The 17,443-nt window shown below is 47.8% G+C and overlaps 1 non-coding gene across 1 annotated transcript; it reads left to right on the top strand.

Moving 5' to 3' along the window:
- Positions 1–15,443: 15,443 nt before the first annotated feature.
- LOC142596594 (U1 spliceosomal RNA) lies at positions 15,444–15,615 on the top strand. Its single transcript, XR_012831843.1, has one exon. It is a non-coding gene; the product is annotated as a U1 spliceosomal RNA (small nuclear RNA).
- The last annotated feature ends 1,828 nt before the right edge of the window (positions 15,616–17,443 follow it).

The following is a 17,443-nucleotide window of genomic DNA, read 5'->3' on the forward strand; positions in this document are numbered from 1 at the left end:
AATTCTCTACTACTACCACCTCCTCCTTCCCCACCCCCTCAACCCCCCAAGCAGCACAGGGGGATAGGGAATGGGGGTTGCGGTCAGTTCATCACACGTTGTCTCTGCTGCTCTTTCCTCCTCAGGGGGAGGACTCCTCACACTCTTCCCTTGCTCCAACATGGGGTCCCTCCCATGTGAGACAGTCCTCCACGAACTTCTCCAATGTGAGTCCTTTCCATGGGCTGCCGTTCTTCATGTACTAGATGATCTTTAAAGTCCCTTCCAACCCAAACCATTCTATATGATTCTATGAACTGCTCCAGCATGGGTCCTTTCCACAGGGTGCAGTCCTTCAAGAACAGACTGCTCCAGCATGGGTCCCCCATGGGGGTCACAAGCCCTGCCAGCAAACCTGCTCCAGCGTGGGCTCCTCTTTCCACAGGGTCACAGGTCCTGCCAGGAGCCTGCTCCGGTGCAGGCTCTCTACAGGGTCACAGTCTCCTTTGGGCACATCCACCTGCTCCAGCATGGGGTCCTCCACAGGCAGCTATGTGCTCCACCATTAGCCTCTATAGGCTGCAGGGGGACAACCTGCCTCACCATGGTCTTCACCACAGGCTGCAGGGGCACCTGTACCACCTCCTCCTCCTTCTTCACTGACCTTGGTGTCTGCAGAGTTGTTCCTCTCACATATTCTCACTCCTCACTCCAGCTGCTGTTACACAGCAGTTTCCCCCCGCCTCCCCTTCTTAAATATGTTATCACAGAGGTGCTACCACCACCGCTGATGGGCTCAGACTTGCCCAGAAGCAGGCCTGTCTTGGAGCCAGCTGGCACTGGCTCTATCAGACATGGGGCAAGCTTCTAGCAGCTTCTCACAGAAGCCACCCCTGTAGTCCCTGCCGCCCCCCCCCAAACCTTGCCACGCAAACCATTCCACCCCTCGCCTCTGTGAATCACATATTTAAGAATTATCATTAAAATACACATTCATCACACAATCTTCACTCACATCAACAAAAAAGAATTCCCCACACCAAAACCAAAATAACATCCTCTCAACACCAACAGAAGTGGACAACGTCACCGAGGCGAAGGGCTCCGGAGCGGCCGCTCGTGCCGGGGCACCCTTGCTAAGGCGGCAAAAGCGCAGGGCGAGAGCAGGCAGTCCAGCCCCCCGCCTAGAGCGGGGAAGGGCGGGAAAGGGCGAGCTGCAGACGTGCAGCAGCTCTGACGCAGCATGGGCGGGGCCAGGAGTGACGGCGGCCAAACCCCCACCTATAAAAGCAGCACCCAGGGAGCGCGGCGACCAGGACGGGCAAACAGGGCGTGGCATGTCAGTTCGTGCGGTCAGGGCGAGCGGGGAAGGCCAAGTGACCCCGCTCCTAGTTCCAAAGGGAAACTCAGGCAGTGGTCATCATCCTCCCAGGAGAATACCTGGCAGCTATGGTTACCACTTGCCCGAAAGCCGCCTTCCTCCAGAAGGAATGAGGCGCCCCAGATGGAGCTCCCGCACAAACATGCAGCCGTCCAGGTCGCCGGCTGCAGGGAGTGCCTGAGCCTGTCGCTTGTACCGCAGGGCAGCGGAGACAGCAAATGTCTTGGCTGTGACCAGGTAAATGATCTCCTCGGCCTGGTGGCAGAGCTGAAGGAGGAGGTGGAAAGGCTGAGGAGTATCAGGGAGTATGAGAGGGAAATAGACTGGTGGAGCTGCACCCTACCATCCCTGGGGCCAAGGCAGCAGGCAGAGGCCCCACAAGGAGTGGAGGATCCCCTACACTCTTGCCGGCAAGCAGAAGGAGGGGATCCAAGAGATGGGGGGGAATGGAAACAGGTCCCTGCCCAGGGAGGCAGGCGAGTCCCCTCCTGGCCTCCCTCACCTTCCCAGTTGCCCTTACACAACAGATATGGGGCTCTGGGAGTTGAGGGCCAGGCAAGTGGGGAGGGAGGTGAAGGTGAAGGTCCAGCCAGGGGGTTGCCAAGGGCCAGTCAGTCAGCCCCACGGATTACGACTGCCCCGGTTAAGAAAAAAAGGAGGGTAATTGTGGTAGGCGATTCCCTCCTGCAGGGAACTGAGGGCCCAATCTGCTGTCCGGACCCATCCCACAGGGAAGTCTGCTGCCTCCCTGGGGCCTGGGTTAGGGACATTACTAGGAAACTCCCTGATCTCATACTACCCACTGCTGGTTGTACAGGTTGGCAGTGATGAGATGGTTACAGAGAGAAGTCCTAAAGCAATCAAAAGGGACTTCAGGGCACTGGGGCGATTGGTTGCAGGATCAGGAGCACAGGTAGTGTTTTCCTCAATCCCATCAGTGGCAGGGAAGAGTGCTGAAAGGAATGGGAAAACTCACCTGATTAACAGGTGGCTCAGAGGCTAGTGCCATCAGTGGAATTTTGGTTTTTTCAATCATGGGGAGGTTTACAAGGCACTGGGCCTGCTGGCGGCTGATGGAGATCAGCTGTCTCCAAAGGGGAAAAGGATTCCTGCCCATGAGTTGGTGGGAATCATTGAGAGGGCTTTAAACTAGGTTCGAATAGGGAAGGGGATATAAACAGGCCCGCTAGTGTAGAGCCCAGGGGCGGCATGGCAACGTTGGGGGGCGAAATTGATAGCCCAGCTCAAGTGCATCTACACCAATGCACGTAGCATGGGCAACAAACAGGAGGAGCTGGAAGCCCTTGCGCAGCAGGATAGCTATGACATAGTCGCCATCACAGAAACCTGGTGGGACGACTCTCATGACTGGAGTGCTGCACTGGATGGCTATAAGCTCTTCAGAAGGGATAGGCAAGGAAAGAGAGGCGGTGGGGTGGCTCTGTATGTTAGGGAGTGTTTTGACTGTATAGAGCTCGACAGTGCTGATGATAAGGTCGAGTGCTTATGGGTAAGGATGAGGGGGAAGGCCAGCAAGGCAGATGTCCTGTTGGGAGTCTGCTATAGACCACCCAACCAGGATGAAGAGATAGATGAAGCGTTCTACGAGCGGCTGGCAGAAGTCTCGTAAACATTAGCCCTTGTTCTTCAACTTGGGACTTCAACTTGCCAGACATCTGCTGAAAATACAACACAGCAGAGAGGCAACAGTCTTGGAAGTTCCTAGAGTGTGTGGAGGATAACTTCCTGACGCAGCTGGTAAGCGAGCCTACCAGGGGAGGTGCCTCGCTTGACCTGCTGTTTACAAACAGAGAAGGGCTTGTGGGAGGTGTCATGGTCGGAGGCCATCTTGGGCTTAGCGACCACGATATGATAGAGTTCTCGATTCTTGGCGATGGAAAGAGGAGGGGCAGCAAAACTGTTACCATGGACTTCCGGAGGGCAGACTTTGGCCTGTTCAGGACGCTGGTTGGGAAAGTCCCTTGGGAGGCAGTCCTGAAGGGCAAAGGGGTCCAGGAAGGCTGGGCCTTCTTCAAGAAGGAAGCCTTAAGGGCGCAGGAGCGGGCTGTCTCCATGTGCCATAAGACCAACTGTCGGGGAAGACGACCGGCCTGGCTGAACAGGGAGCTTTTGCTGGGACTCAGGGGAAAAAGGAGAGTCTACCACCTTTGGAAGAAGGGGCGGGCAACTCAGGAAGAGTACAGGGATCTTGTTAGGTCATGCAGGGAGGAAATTAGAAAAGCCCAGCAAGAACTCAATCTGGCCACTGTTGTAAAAGATAATAAAAAATGTTTTTATAAGTACATCAACAATAAAAGGAGAGCCAAGGAGAATCTCCATCCATTATAATTATTCATTATAATTAATCCAGCCACCAAGCCAGTAAACGTGAAATTGCTACTCTACCCTTAATTGGTTTAGTGTGGACTTGATAATGTTAGGTTAATGGTTGGACTGGGTGATCTTAAAGGTCTTTTCCAACCTAAGCGATTCTATGATTCTATGATAATTTACACACAATCCACCCCTCATACTTTCACCATAATTACAATAACCAAAATTCCCCATGATCATTCTGCTCTTTGCTCTCCAGCTATGTTCAGTCCATGTTCTGCCTGTTACCTCTCCCAATTACTATCCTTGTCTTGAATTCCTCATGCCCCAAGCTGGGTGCCAAAAAGTCCTGTGGTGGGTCAGCCTTGGCTGGACACCAGGTGGCCACCAAGCTACTCTATCGCTCCCCCTCCTCAGCAGGATGGGGGGAAGAATAATACAGTGAAAGGCTCATGGGTCAAGATAAGGACAGGGAGAGATCACTCACCAATTACCGTCATGGGCAAAACAGACTCAACTTGGGGAAATTAATTTAATTTATTGCCAATGAAAATCAGAGCAGGATAGTGAGAAATAAAACCAAATCTCAAAACACCTTCCCCCCCCCACCCCTCCCTTCTTCCCAGGCTCAACTTCACTCCTAATTTCTCTACCTCCTCCCCCTGAGCAGCACAGGGGGACAGGGAATGGGATACTGTGGAGAAGCTCAGATTTGTATGTAAGACAGGGGTATTTGCAAGGTTCCAGCCATTCTCAGTGTTAACAATTCAGTTTGAGAAGGTTAATGACAGCTTTCTGGCCAGTTTACAGGAGAAACTCTGCTATCTGAGGTTTGGCACAGCTCATTTCACCTGGTGAGAGCTCACAATACATGACAGTTATTTATCATGCCTTTGGAGAACTCAATATCATTGAGAATCATATCTCTGGAGCAAGATAATTAGCTGCTAAACGAAGAATGGAAGGATAGATAAAGGCTACCTTAATACAAGTTCATATTTTAAATAACTACTACTGACATCTTAGTTAAGCCACTAGACTAGCACAAAATCCCCTCAAGCTTTACTTTAAAATTTCACTGGGGCAGGGAGCAACAGTACATAGCAGTAATCTAATCTGCTTGAGGTACAAGAGTCTCAGCCACAACTAAATTTGAATTCTATGCTTTAGACCCAAGTTAAAGCTGTGCTACAGTGCAAGGTATTTGCCACACTTAAGTTTGACTTTTCTTAATGGAAAGTGCTGGTGTGGTCTACATGCAAGAAACTGAAGTGAAGTTAAAATCTTCTGTTTGCAGTTCTTGCCCTTGCTTGGAGGCTTCCTTTTGAAGTACTCAGTCCCTTAGACTGCAGGAATAAAGCAACAAGAGACTAGAACTGGTCTATTACACTTAAATTCCGAGTTCATCTGAAAAGAGCCAGCCAGCAGTGTGGAAGGGTGAGATGCATGTGCTTTCATGCAGGGACAGTCGTGCCTTCAGTTATGCTGGCATAGTGAAGAGCAAGATCATTCCCACAGCAACTATGTCAGCAGACTGTTAAGTGATGTCTTTCAAATCTTCTCCACGTAGATAAGTCCATTGCTATCACCACAGCTTAATTACTTGCTATGCAATTGTATGGCCTATTTTAACTACTATGCTAAATGCACCATTTCAAAAGTCTTAGACTACAGATTTCTGGATGTTGCTACCCTGGGAGAAGTGCCCCAAACTCTTGCCTGTATCAGTAGCTACATACAACATTTTGCTCACCCACTTTTCAATTTACTACAGAAAGGACTTAGTTAAGAGGCCACTAGTAGCATCTCCCTCCTTTCCTATAAGGACTATCCTGTGAAGAATACTGATCACACCTTAGGGGAAGACCATTTTGGGCCCTGAAGTATGAGCTGTTACCTACTATCTCAAGTCAGGCAACTCTCCATTCAAGCACTGTACTTAATTTCCACACATCTACCCCAGGAAAGTCAGTCTTAAGACTTTGGGCATACTGTGCTCTTGGTATCTTCTCTGAACTTCCTACAAGGAGAGCTGTTGGAAGTGACAAGACATCCTTGAAATACCTGTTTCTTAGCAAGAATTGAAGCCTGTGCCAAACAATTCTGTTGAGCAACATTTAGTTTCCCTTAAGAGATGCTTTCACAGTTATCCCTTATTTGAGCAAGGGGTGGCAACACAGTAGCTATCCTTAATGATTAGATTTTTGTCCTGTGCACAGGGAATTGAGAATCTTCATTATGGCTGTAGTCAGTCACAAGATTTAAAGACTGGACAATAATCTTCACCCAGACAGGCTTTTTCTCCCCTCAGCAGACAAAAATAATTGCCTTAATGTTGATGAAATGCTGTCTGAGAAGACATTAGGGACACTGAAAAAAGTCAGAGGCAAGACAGATAAACTAAACACCTGCTCAGCACTCTAATACTTTGTCCTTTTCACAGCCCATGCTCCTCCTTCGTCCCTTGATACTGCAAGTACATGATTCAGCTTAAAGAATTATTGCATGTAAATATTAACCTCAAATTAGAATCTGAGAGGCCAGGAGAGGACAAGAGAAACTTTTACTGCCAAGTGCAATATAGCCTGTTAGGATGAAATAGTAACCAGAAGTACAGCAATAGTTTGAGTGCTGAACATGCTTCCAAGGCAGGTTGTCCCCCCCCTTCTTGAAGAATTAGTCATGTTCTTCTGGTTAGAAGGTTGCATCAGGACCTGCACAATGCATCCTCAGAAATATCTCTAGCCATCAAGTTCGTGACAGAAGAGCTGTTTTCAGAAGGCTGGTAGACAAGCTGTCCACTTGAGTGAATTCAAGACTTCAGTTTTGCAGGCTGAAGAAATAGACTAAAGGCTAACAGCAATACATACAATGACTAGCAAGAGTCAAAGCTGTAAAGCCAGATACATTTACTAATAATGGACAGTCCTGACTAGCATGATTCTACCCACATTAGAAGTATAATAGTGCATTTGTGTGAGCCCCTGTATGACTGATTGACATTTGCATCTAACAAATCCCTATGTGCATAACTGGCTATCACATTTTCTGCCTAGTTCCTGCTGCAGTGACAGTGCCCCAAGTAGCCTTGAGAAGCACTAGGCATGCATTAATGAACCAGAAACATGAATTTGCTTTTCAGACTTTTACCTTTTAAACAGGGTCATTCATGCCAAGGCATTAAATAAAATATCATAAGTGTTGTTTTATTACTAGAACACCCATTGCTCTAGCATATGACAGTGTCTGAGTTCAAGTTAAATAAACCTCCTGTAACATGACACAAGATTACTATGATTTAGATGGAAAATTCCAGCTGCTTGCTCTGATGCAAGCACTATCGTTAGTTTGTCTCCTCTATGAAAATAATCAAATTAGTCTGTTAAGAACTAGCATAGTCAGTGACTAATACACATGAAAGATAGCCTTACCTACAGATAGGGTTATACCTGATATATATTGTTCACACTAATATATAACAAGTACCTGCTTGAAGACAAGCGGTGGAAGAGTTCATAGACAGCTTGAGAACTGTTCCTCCTCCAGTTTATGCCATGTCTGGAATGCAAGGACAGCATCACTTGCCAGAAAATTGACTAAATACAGGCTCTTATTCTGCCAAGTCTAACCCAAGCCCCTGTGGTTAGTCTTGTAAGAGAGAGACAACTGAAGAGGATGTTGGGATGTTGACCTACCTTACCTGACAAGTGAAGCTATCTATCATTCCCTCAATCAGTAAAGTCTATATTAATGATGCCCCCACCACTCAGTTTCTCCTGTGATTCCTTGATAGCAGGGAAACCAAGATCAGTGTTTTAACCTAAGTTTAAAAAACCTACTCAGCTGTCCTGTTTAGGCCATAGGTAGTCAGAAAACCAATTTGTGGTTAAGAGATCATTTTCTTGGTATTATGGCCTTGGTTAAGCCAGACACTTGGCCTGTTGGCCAGAATATTTCCAGATTAACAGGATTTTACTTAAAGGAAGTTGCATGAAAGAAGTAGGGGCAGCTCCCTAAAGCCCTGTTTGATGTCCTCTCACCTAGAAGAGTATGGATCAATACTTTGCAGAGGTATTAAGACAGCCTTATGCCAAGGGCTTCCTCTACCAACAGGAATACCCTTTTGGAATAAGCTACAGCTGTACTTACATATTGGAGAATAGGGCACATGGTCCAGCTGTCTTGATCATATACAGCCAGTAATGATAAACAGGGAAGGGTTACATTCATCTGCTTAGCAGGATAGAAGTGTGGTAATAGACACCTCAGGGAATACCTCCTTCATGCTGCTCCAGTACCTACTGTGATTAGATAGAGACTTTATTACTCTAATTAGTCATGTCAGCTACAGTTGTTGGCATGTACCATTGCTGGTACATGATCATGCCTGTGAACCACTACCCAGACATCTTACCACTTCAGTCTATTTGCCAACTGCTATTTCATCAGTTGAACAGAACAGTGTTCTCAGTCTCCTCTGATCTGTTTGGTTTTTAGCAAGAACATAGAAATTTAAACTAAGTTCCCAAAAGTGCTTTCTGCATACTTAAATCACTGTAATTACAGCCAAGTGAATATCACTAAGTTAACAGCTGGAACTGAACAGATCACTCAGTTCAAGTGGTGCAATTGAACCAGTACTTTTTACCATTGTACTATGCTTTTGAGCACATAATTTCTGATGAGATGATTAGTTACTTCTCAACCCAGCTACCACAGTAGCTCTATTTTGGATTCCCCCCCCCAACACCTGTCATGGGAATCAATATAGCTGTTGCAGGACTATTAGAACAGAGGTCTCAGGAGAAGTCATGACTACTTTAAACAAACTGGTATGATATGTTAGCAACTATTGCTATCTGGTTACTTTTAATTAAGGAAGTGAAATGCTCTTCATGTGCTATTACTATCTGGTTCCCTGAAGACTTCATCTCAAGCTGAAGGGAACTAGCACTGTCAGTCTGTTTGACAGACAAGAGTAATTCTTCAACCGGGCACTTCAGTGTTCAAAGTTAGTGTCCAGACACCTAGCTGGCTCATCTCAACTTATGAGTTGTTCCAGGAATAATGCAGCATCTTGCAACAAGTCTTGGTAGCAGTCTTTCCAAGCTGTGTGCTCAGTATTTAGCATACCAACCTATTATTTAATTTCTCAGATTAAGAAACCCATTCACTCTTAGCACCAGCAATACCAGCATCTTAACTCCAGATTCTTCTTTTACAAAGAGACTGATAGATACTCTAGTATACTTTCTTGTTAGAGAGCTATTCAGTTGGTAACACAGGCTTATGCTTAGATTATATAGTTAGATTATCCACTAGAAGTTTCTTCATATCAGTCTTCCAGAAAGACAGCATGCTTTGCAACTTGCTAAGGGGCCACTCCTCTATACCACTGTCTCTAGTGCTAAAGCCCTATAAGTCAGTGGCTCCTGAGCCAGAGTTCAGTTGTCTGTTGTAGCTATTGCTCAGGAAAGTATCACCTGCCTACTCACAGGATGAGGAATCTCAGACCATGTGCCTGCAGTGCCTACCACTCAGCCTTCTGTCAATACTACTTGTTGACAGTCACTGGATATACCAAGTGTCCTGGTTTCGGCTGGAATAGAGTTAATTTTCTTCCTAGTAGCTGGCATAGTGCTGTGTTTTGGATTTAGCATGAGAAGAATGTTGATAACACACTGATGTTTTAGTTGTTGCTAAGCAGTGCTGACACTAGTCAAGGACTTTTCAGCTTCCCATGCTCTGCCAGGTGCACAAGAAACTGGGAGGGGGCACAGCCAGGACAGCTGACCCAAACTGCCCAAAGGGCTATTCCATACCATATGACATCATGCTCAGTATAGAAACTGGGGGGAGTTGGCTGGGGGGCAGCAATTGCTGCTCAGGGACTGTCTGGGTATCAGTCGGCAGGTGGTGAGCAATTGCATTGTGCATCACTTGCTTTGTATATTCTATTATTATTTTCTCTTCCTCTGCTGTCCTATTAAACTGCCTTTATCTCAACCCATGGGTTTTACCTTTTTTTTTTTCTCCCCCCAGTTCTCTCCCCCATCCCACTGGGGGGGGAGGGTGAGCAAGCAGCTGTGTGGTGCTTAGTTGCCGACTGAGGTTAAACCACACACCAAGCAACCTGGAAGCAAAGCAGTTGTTAATCAAGACAGCTAGTGTTTACTCAGATGCAAACTAGAGTTTGAACTAGACAACAGCTCAAACACTTCACTTGCAACTATACTCTTAACTCCCTCCTGCCTAGAAGGACTGCTTCTGTTCTTCTTACTAGTTAGTGCAACAAAGGACTCTTGTCAGTAGCCATGCTTTTCACCCCCCTTCCTCAGAGCAGGAACTTGACACATATTGAAGCTGTTATCATAGGTTATTTCAGCTGCATGCTGTTAACTGTCCAGTGCTGGCAGAGTTATCCCTCTTTGCAGTTTGGGTGTGTGCAAGCTGTACTCAGAGAGATTGCATATGTTCTTCATAGCCTATGCTGAACTGTAAGTGTTCTCTACCTATTCACAGATGTATCTGCATGAGAAACAGGATTTTGCTGCATTATTTGCATTATTCTTTGAGTTCACCCAACTTAAAACCATATAGTCATTACCACAGTGTCAAGGTACTGCAGCTTGCTTATCCAGAATGTGCTTACCCAGCCTGATGATACCATGAGCAGCCAGAAACCTGTCCTTAAACATTTGTTTCATCAGTATTTGAAGAACCCTCTACCTAGCCCCCAGCTACTTGCTAGCCTCTGGTTACATAAGCTGTTATAGCAGTCATTGGTCACAAGAGTCGCTCCTTACTGTCTCTTTTAACAAATGCAAGTTATGTTCCTGATGTGTTATTAGAAGGCTGATGATTCTGTTTGCACCTTAAGACAGGTTCTTCTACAGCAGTTTCAATCCTCAGTTAGGTAGTATCAAGCATACTGCTTAACACAAGGGTTACTCTTGCCTTCAGGATTAATCATTACTAAGGGCCCCAGCTCTCCCTTGTATATGCAGCAAGAAAGGCAATGAATAACTAAACAAGAGGCAACTCTAAAAAGGAGGTACAGAAATAGTAGGCATGGTGGTGTTGGGTTGATGGTTGGACGAGATGATCTTAGAGGTCTTTTCCAACCTTAATGATTCTATTCTAAATATCTATATCAGAGGTAAAAAAAAGATCTAACCATGATTTTTCAGCTCCACTGCAGCTTCTTCAGTAGCTGTTCTACTGAACAGCTAGTCAAGTTTCACAGATGACTCTTCTGCATTAAGTTTTCCTATAGGTAATTGTAGCTACATGTTTGTGATGTACATTAGAGGAAGTTTACATTATTGCTCCTAAATCCAGACTCTGAAGTAATCCTGACCAGGCTCCCTCTAAATTTCCATCTGTATGATGGTCTTGATATCAGATTATGTGATGCCCCCATCCATCAGAAGCATGCAAGGACAAGCATCAGCCTTCTATCCTGTTCTAGAGCTTACCTTCCATCAGCCAGGCTAGCAGCTGTTTGCAGCTAGATCTGCTATTCAAGCTACTAGAAAGCTACTTCTTACTCAGTGACCCACGTGCCCTCCTTTAAAGCACAAATAACCCTGTTTTGAGGGAGCACAGAAGATAGTCTAAGGTAGAAATGCAGGTTGCAATATTAACACTACATCCTTAGTGTTCCCAACTTGTCCTGTCCCTTCCTAGGAAGAAAGTCTCATCCCTAAGTGTTTTAGCCATAGGGCAGGTGTATTAGAGTTCTCATAGGGGGAGACTTGCAGTTGTGCAACATATCAGGATTAAGAATTCACTATACTTTGCTAGAAGAGCCAGTTCCTAGCTGACATGGTCATGAAACCTCCTGAATGTCAAGGTAAAGGTCTATCCTGTCTCCGACCTACTTGTTCTCTTCAACATAGAATCATAGAATCATAGAATCATCTAGGTTGGAAAAGACCTTTAAGATCATCCAGTCCAACCATTAACCTACACTAACAAGCCCACTCTAGACTAATCAAGGGTAGACCAGACTAAACCATATCCCGAAGTGCCACATCTACCCGTTTTTTAAACGCCTCCAGGGATGGTGACTCCACCACCTCTCTGGGCAGCCTGTTCCAATGCCTGACCACCCTTTCCGTAAAGAAATTTTTCCTAATTTCCAGTCTAAACCTCCCCTGGCGCAGCTTAAGCCCATTTCCTCTTGTCGTATCGCTAGCTACTTGGGAGAAGAGACCAACACCCACCTCACTACAACCTCCTTTCAGGGAGTTGTAGAGAGCGATAAGGTCTCCCCTCAGCCTCCTCTTTTCCAGGCTAAACAACCCCAGTTCCCTCAGCCGCTCCTCATAAGACTTGTTCTCCAGACCCTTCACCAGCTTCGTTGCCCGCCTCTGAACACGCTCCAGCACCTCAATGTCTTTCTTGTAGTGAGGGGCCCAAAACTGGACACAGTATTCCAGGTGCGGCCTCACCAGCGCCGAGTACAGGGGGACAATCACCTCCCTGCTCCTGCTGGCCACAGCATTCCTGATACAAGCCAGGATGCTGTTGGCCTTCTTGGCCACCTGGGCACACTGCTGGCTCATGTTCAGCCGGCTATCTACTAACACCCCCAGGTCCTTTTCGGCCAGGCAGCTTTCCAGCCACTCCTCCCCAAGCCTGTAGCGTTGCATGGGGTTGTTGTGACCCAAGTGCAGGACCCGGCACTTGGCCTTGTTGAACCTCATACAGTTGGCCACGGCCCATCGATCCAGTCTGTCCAGGTCCCTCTGCAGGGCCATCCTACCCTCGAGCAGATCGACACTCCCACCCAATTTGGTGTCGTCTGCAAACTTACTGAGGGTGCACTCGATCCCCTCATCCAGATCATTGATAAAGATATTGAACAAGACTGGCCCTAAAACAGAGCCCTGGGGAACACCGCTCGTGACCGGCCGCCAACTGGACTTAACACCATTTATCACTACTCTCTGGGCTCGGCCACCCAACCAGTTCTTTACCCAGCGAAGAGTATGCCTGTCTAAGCCGTGAGCTGCCAGCTTCCCGAGGAGGATATTATGCGAGACGGTGTCAAAAGCTTTGCTAAAGTCGAGGTAGATGACATCCACAGCCTTTCCATCATCTACCAGGCGGGTCACCAGGTCATAGAAGGAGATCAGGTTGGTCAAGCAGGACCTGCCTTTTGTGAACCCATGCTGGCTGGGCCTGATCCCCTGGTTGACCTGTACTTGCCTGTGGAGTTCGCTCAAGATGAACCTCTCCATAATCTTCCCCGGCACCGAGGTCAGGCTGACAGGCCTGTAGTTCCCCGGGTCCTCCTTCCGGCCCTTCTTGTAGATGGGCGTCACATTGGCAAGCCTCCAGTCATCAGGGACCTCCCCTGTTAACCAGGACTGCTGATAGATGATGGAAAGTGGCTTGGCAAGCTCCTCTGCCAGCTCCCTCAGTACTCTCGGGTGGATCCCATCTGGCCCCATAGACTTGTGAGCATCCAGGTGGCATAGCAGGTCAGTAACTGCTTCCTCCTGGACTATGAGGGCTCCATTCTGGTCCCTATCCCTATCCTCTTGCTCAAGGGCCTGAGTACCCTGGGGATGACCGGTCTGGCTGTTGAACACAGAGGCAAAGAAGGCGTTAAGTACTTCAGCCTTTTCCTTGTCCTCGGTGACAATGTTCCCCCCCACATCCAGCAAAGAATGGAGATCCTCCTTGGCTCTCCTTTTATTGCTGATGTACTTATAAAAGCATTTTTTATTGTCTTTTACAGCACTGGCCAGATTGAGTTCTAGCTGGGCTTTTGCCTTTCTAATTTCCTCCCTGCAGGACCTAACAAGATCCCTGTACTCCTCCTGAGCTGCCCGCCCCTTCTGCCAAAGGCGGTAGACTCTCCTTTTTTCCCTGAGTCCCCGCAAAAGCTCCCTATTCAGCCAGGCCGGTCGATTTCCCCTCCGGTTGGTCTTACGACACACGGGGACAGCCCGCTCCTGCGCCCTTAAGACTTCCTTCTTGAAGAGGGCCCAGCCTTCCTGGACCCCTTTGCCCTTCAGGACCGCCTCCCAAGGGACTTTCCCAACCAGGGTCCTGAAGAGGGCAAAGTCTGCCCTCCGGAAGTCCATGGTAATAGTTTTGGTGCCCCTCCGCTTAGCATCACCCAAAATTGAAAACTTTATCATGTCGTGGTCGCTAAGCCCGAGACGGCCTCCGACCTCGACATTTCCCACAAGCCCTTCTCTGTTGGTAAACAGCAGGTCAAGCGGGGCACCTCCCCTGGTAGGCTCGCTTACCAGCTGCATTAGAAAGTTATCCCCCACATGCTCCAGGAACTTCCAAGACTGCTGCCTCTCTGCTGTGTGGTATTTCCAGCAGATGTCTGGCAAGTTGAAGTCCCCCATGAGAACAAGGGCTAGCGATTGCGACACTTCTGCCAGCCGCTTATAGAATGCCTCATCTACCTCTACCTCCTGGTTGGGTGGTCTATAGCAGACTCCCAACAGGACATCCGCCTTTCCAGCCTTCCCCCTCATCCTTACCCATAAGCACTCGACCTTGTCATCACCACTGTCAAGCTCTATGCAGTCGAAACACTCCCTAACATACAGAGCCACCCCACCGCCTTTCCTACCCTGCCTATCCCTTCTGAAGAGCTTATAGCCCTCCAGTGCAGCACTCCAGTCATGAGAGTCGTCCCACCACGTTTCCGTGATGGCGACTATGTCATAGCCATCCTGCTGCACAAGGGCCTCCAGCTCCTCCTGTTTGTTGCCCATGCTACGTGCATTGCTGTACATGCACTTAAGAGAATCCTCATCAAGCATTTCACTTATTGCTTAAGGACGCAACATGAACTGACAGAGCAGCAGGAAATTCAGCTCCAAAGCCAATAGTCTGTCCTTAACTAGCCCTGTAATGTGTGAGCTTTGAGCTTTAAGGCAACATACACCAGCTATGAAGCTTTATTAGAAGCTTTTAAAAATCCCACAGATAGTTGGGAGTAAAGGTCTGCAGGGCATTTCAGCTGAGACAGTTCATAGCATATGCAAGGCACATTCTTTCAGCAGAGGGGAAACTGGAATGGTCTATGTCCCCATCAACCAGGGCTGACATGAGTTACATGGAAGAAGATGCTTTGTTCAGCACTCAGCTTGTATAAACAAGCTAATCCTGTTGAAACTGGTACCTCTTGTTTATTGACTAGGCCTGCCACTATGCTTCATCCAGCTTCTTTATAACCCTGAGACCCTTGAACCCAGATACAGCCTCAAAACCAGGTTCCTAAAGTCAGTTTGTTTTGTCAGTTACAGTACTTAGGCACCTTATTCTATTTGATCCTTCTAACATAACCCCAAATTGTATTTCTGTGGAATCCATGCTGAGGCAGAGGAGTAGTGGCTTATTCTTGGTTATGTTTCACAGCAGAAGCTCATTAAGACCTCTTAGCATTCCTACTCCAAAATTTCCCAGGGGTGGGTGGGGCGGTGTCTCAGAAACTTTCTTACTTAGAAACACAGCAGAAGGCACACATTAGAATGTATAACCATCTCTACCTTCACAAGAGGAAGCGGATGCCAGATTTTTGGAATTTGGCCCATCCTTCCAACTGATAGTGCTGAGCACAACTGCTGATGCTCAGCCAATAGCTTGCTTTGAAGTAAAAGCACAATAGATGAGAAGTATCATAAGTCGCAGGACTATCAGGCTAGTGCTCATTGTTCTCCCAGTCTCCTGTCTCCAGTAACAAGCACAAAAGACCCTGTTACACCCTGTTATACTTACCTGGTTGGGGAGACACCATGATCAGGTAGGTGGTTTTCCCAGGGCGAGGCTCATCCCCTGCACTCCGGGTGTGCTGACCCCTGCGATTTCCCCAAATGCGGGAAACTCGACTGCATAATTTGTGGTAGTGGGGGTTTATTTTTTTTATTTATTGGAGATCCCTGATGACTGGAGGCTTGCCAATGTGACGCCCATCTACAAGAAGGGCTGGAAGGAGGACCTGGGGAACTACAGGCCTGTCAGCCTGACCTCGGTGCTGGGAAAGATTATGGAGAGGTTCATATTGAGCGAACACAACAGGCAAGTGCAGGTCAACCAGGGGATCAGGCCCAGCCAGCATGGGTTCATGAAAGGCAGGTCCTGCTTGACCAACCTGATCTCCTTCTATGACCTGGTGACCCACCTGGTGGATGATGGAAAGGCTGTGGACGTCATTTACCTGGACTTTAGCAAAGCCTTTGACACAGTCTCCCATAATATTCTCCTTAGGAAGCTGGCAGCTCATGGCTTGGACGGGCGTAGTCTTCGCTGGGTAAAAAACTGGTTGGGTGGCCAAGCCCAGAGAGTAGTGGTGAATGGAGTTAAGTCCAGTTGGTGGCCGGTCACGAGCGGTGTTCCCCAGGGCTCTGTTTTGGGGCCAGCCTTGTTTAATATCTTTATCAACAATCTGGATGAGGGGATTGAGTGCACCCTCAGTAAGTTTGCAGATGACACCAAATTGTGTGGGAGTGTCGATCTGCTGGAGGGTAGGGTGGCCCTGCAGAGGGACCTGGACAGGCTGGAACAATGGGCCGAGGCCAACTGTATGAGGTTCAACAAGGCCAAGTGCCGGGTCCTGACCTTGGGTCACTACAACCCCATGCAACGCTACAGGCTTGGGGAGGAGTGGCTGGAAAGCTGTCTGGCCGAAAAGGACCTGGGGGTGCTGGCTGACAGCTGGCTGAACATGAGCCAGCAGTGTGCCCAGGTGGCCAAGAAGGCCAACAGCATCCTGGCTTGTATCAGGAATAGTGTGGCCAGCAGGAGCAGGGAGGTGATTGTTGCCCTGTACTTGGCGCTGGTGAGGCCGCACCTGGAATACTGTGTCCAGTTTTGGGCCCCTCAATACAAGAAAGACATTGAGGTGCTGGAGCGTGTCCAGAGAAGGGCAACAAAGCTGGTGAAGGGTCTGGAGCACAGGCCTTATGAGGAGCGGCTGAGGGAACTGGGGTTGTTTAGCCTGGAGAAGAGGAGGCTGAGGGGAGACCTTATTGCTCTCTACAACTCCCTGAAAGGAGGTTGTAGTGAGGTGGGTGTTGGTCTCTTCTCCCAAGTAGTTAGCAATAGGACGAGAGAAAATGGGCTCAAGCTGCGCCAGGGGAGGTTTAGGTTGGATATTAGGAAAAATTTCTTCACGGAAAGGGTAGTCAAGCATTGGAACAGGCTGCCCAGAGAGGTGGTGGAGCCACCATCCCTGGAAAAGTTCAAAAAACGGGTAGATGTGGCACTTTGGGACATGGTTTAGTCTAGTCTACCCTTGATTGGTTTAGTGTGGACTTGATAGTGTAGGTTAATGGTTGGACTGGATGATCTTCAAGGTCTTTTCCAACCTAAAGGATTCTAGGATTCTATGATTCTCCTCAGCAAAACCATCTCTTTATTTAAAACTTGGAGCACCTGGCATTCACTACACTTTACCCTGAGCCTTCTTAAACTAGCAGACTTCATGACTTGGAGTAAAGCCTCTGTTTTGATGGTTCACCTGACATTCATTTAGCACTCACATACTCCTTACTATTTCTACCACTTGGTTCTCCTCCTCCAAATGCAAACTCTAGTGAGTTACTATTAATAGATGTTTCTGCTTTAGACTTGACTGCGTCCTCAGACCATTCAGGGAATTTTGGAAGCCCAGTTATGCCTCCAGAGCAATTGTGTTGGATGCAACTGCAGGGATTCTTTAAACATACATGGTGGATTACTCCCTCAGACAATCCCCTTCTCAGCTGAAAA

Source organism: Pelecanus crispus, chromosome W, assembly GCF_030463565.1.
Source record: "Pelecanus crispus isolate bPelCri1 chromosome W, bPelCri1.pri, whole genome shotgun sequence".
In the NCBI taxonomy this organism is placed as follows: Eukaryota; Metazoa; Chordata; class Aves; order Pelecaniformes; family Pelecanidae; genus Pelecanus; species Pelecanus crispus.